This window comes from Sinohyriopsis cumingii, chromosome 10, assembly GCF_028554795.1.
Source record: "Sinohyriopsis cumingii isolate HCF-2022 chromosome 10, ASM2855479v2, whole genome shotgun sequence".
Lineage (NCBI taxonomy): Eukaryota > Metazoa > Mollusca > Bivalvia > Unionida > Unionidae > Sinohyriopsis > Sinohyriopsis cumingii.
Genome location: NC_142970.1, coordinates 50,915,284 through 50,918,646, shown reverse-complemented (window position 1 = coordinate 50,918,646; position 3,363 = coordinate 50,915,284).

The window sequence follows — 3,363 nt, the reverse complement described above, 5'->3', positions numbered from 1 at the left end:
GTCATCCTGTATGCAGAATTCGATAATACCATAGAAATCAACAGTTTGAGAGAAGTTATTCTAGATTACTAGAAGCCATGGAAGACTGTTATCCCTCTTTACCTAGTGGAGAAACTTTGGACATGAAATGTGAGGAGACCGTGGAAAAAGAAGAAGTGTTCATGATGAAGTCAAGATGGTCAGAACAAGAAGCCCATTTAGTCTCCTGTTTTGCCAAACACTTGGTCGAAAAAATGACGGAATTGATCAAGAAAAATTGCTATGGATGTCAAAACGATCATCCCAGTCAAATTCAACACGATAAATGCCTGATGTTGAGTCAAGAAGAAAAATTGGACGAGTATCTGGACAAAGTTTGGAGTCTCATCTCGGACGAAGACGTGTTGCACCAGTGGTATAAAGACTTGCGTGAACATTCTTGTCCACCATTAACCACTCAAGAGATCCATCGTATCGAAGCTCTCCTGAATCAGAGTGAGGAGACGAAACGAAGAAACGGTTATTTGTCAGACATTTTCAAGCAAAAAGTCAGGATCGAATTGACGACTTATTATTACCTGCGAAGAAGAAAAAAACCACACAAATGGATACCTGGGAACTTTATTACCGTTTGAACCACAGTTCGTATACGGCTTCTTGGAATCCCGTCGTCTGTGCTAAAGATGAACTCCCTCATCGCAAACCTCAAGACCATCAAGCTTATGTCATTAACACGGACGACAGTCATCTTCCAGGAACCCACTGGGTAGCCGTCTACTTTCCTCAAGAAGGATGTGTGGAATATTTTGATTCGTACGGATTGCCCCCTTTGGAAGACAATATCATTGACTTTATGAGAAGAAATGCTGAAACCACCCGATTCAATAATGTGAAATTACAAGGCACAGATTCCTTGGTGTGTGGACAATATTGCGTGTATTTTCTGCATCATCGCAGCCTGGGCTATTCCTTAGAACATTTAGTGACTCATTTTGATCCTCGTTCTTCTTCAAGAAATGATGTGAAAGTAGATCGATGGTTTTGTGACCATTATGCTTATCTTTTGTCTCAAGCTAGGAAACGTAGCGTCCATCAATGGCCTAATGATTTCCAAAAGTGGAAATCACAACGTTGTCAGCCCTGTTTAAAGTAGAGTGTGAACTGAGAAAAATGTTTGTCATTTGTTTTGAAGAAAAAAATGTTTGATGGTATCATGTTGGATTATTGTTAAAAATGTTAGAAATGTTGTTGTTTAGTGTTAAGTGATTTTTGAATAAAAAATGTTGTGTTTTGAAAAAAAATGCCTTTGTCTTTTGTTTGGCTATAAGAATGTTTGATTGATGCTCTTTAATTTCTTACTATCCCTCTTATGACACTCATTGAACGTTGCGACTCGAAAACCGTGTGGGGGATGTTTTCCTTCACGTCCGCGCTTTGACTTTAAGAACCGGGGTTGTTTCCAGTCTAGCCATCCATTGTCGACTCATCCTCCTACGAAGATGTGCTCCAAACTAGCTAAGCTAAACGAAGCCTACGTGAATTTGCATAGGGTCAGACACAGTCTGATACCGAAGCCAGAAGAAATAGCAAACAAAAAAACAGCCCTTTTCAGGGCTACCCAATACTCTAGAAAAGAAATAACCATCAATTTGCCAATGTGTGTAGGTAGAGTAGTGTGAATATAAACACTAACTCTTTTTTAAAAAATGTGAGGGTATGTGATTGTGTATAGGATTGTGTGTTTGTAAGTGCTCACGTACGTTGGTGTGGATAGTAGATTAAAATAATGTTTTTGGTGTTTGAGGCGTAGATTTGGGGTTAGATTGGATTGATTTGCGTATGTAAATAGTCTATTGAAGTGATTTATAAAAATTTTTAAAATAGTGATGGGTAGCATAAAAAAGTGAGTGAGTGTTTTTTTTAGGTCCGCGCGTTGTTGTTTTTGGTCATGATCTAGGTAAGATCAATTTTATGTTTTTAGGGGGATGTTTTCCTTCACGTCCGCGCTTTCACTATAAATTGAAACTCGTTCGGCAATCTAGCTACCCTTGTTGATTGATCAACACCAAAAATGAACACGAGACTGGCGAAACTGTTGGAACTTCATGTGCATCTGGAATATGCCAGGCGCATACTAAATGAACTGGCCGCGGAAGCCATTGTGGAAGAGGGAAGGATAAGAGAGGAGGAGGAAAGAAGAAACAAAGAAGAGGAGGAGAGAAGATACAAAGAAGAGGCGGAGAGAAGAAACAAAGAAGAGGAGGAGGAAAAGGAGAGAAGAAGAAATTTCAGAATCCCAGAAACCGAAAAATGGGATTCTGAAGCCACATATCCTGCCTCTGCTCTCTCCCCCAAAAAAGTAAAAGGTAACTGGGGAACAAGATGTGTATGTGGCGCCAGGCCTGGAAGGTGCCACCATTAACCAGGTGTCCATGAAGTTAAAAAAAACCCAGCCCTTTTCAGGGCTACACAATACTCTAGAAAAGAAATAACCATCAATTTGCCAATGTGTGTAGGTAGAGTAGTTTGAATATAAACACTAACTCTTTATTAATAGTGCGAGTGTTCGTGTTTGTAACTGCTCAAGTAAAGTTTGTGTGAATAGTAGTTTCTTTATTGTTTCTTAGCGTATGTGGAGAGTATAGTTTGGGTTTTATTATATGAAATGAGAAAAGTGGGGGATGTTTTCCTTCACGTCCGCGCGTTGTTTGGTCATGATCTAGGTAAGATCAATTTTATGTTTTAGGGGGATGTTTTCCTTCACGTACGCGCTTTAAGTATAAGAACCCACAGTATTCGTCGTTCAAACCATTCTACAGAGAAGATGGCTTCGAACCACCTAGATAAATTTCAAACATTGCAAGACGTCCTTGACAATTTGGGAATGATAGAACAAATGCTAGTACGACTCAATGAAGACCACTATTCTTATAGTCCGCATAGAGTAAAAATGGAAATTAACAATTTAAGAAAAGCAAAGGATATGATAAGTGGTGTGATGAAGGAAATGAAGGAGGAGAAGGAGGATGAAGAGGAAAGGATAAGAATACGAAAATAGAATGAAAAAATTGAAAAAGAAGAAGAAAATGAGAAGAAGAAGAAGAAAGAAGAGGAGGAGGAAGAGAAGAAAGAAGAGGAGGAGAAAAAGAAGAAGAGAAAGAGTGTAGGTGAGAAAATAAGAAGTTGGTGGAGAAAAAGAAGAAATTAGAAGCAGAAGAAGAAAAACCAAAGGCCCTTTTCAGGGCCACGCATATTTCTCGAAAAGAGAATGACTTTTCAATTGCCTACCCCTTTTTTAAATTTAAATTTAAATTTAAATTTAAAAATTTTTTTAAAAAAAAATAATTAAATTCCATATTCAATTCCCCTTGTCCCTAGACAAGC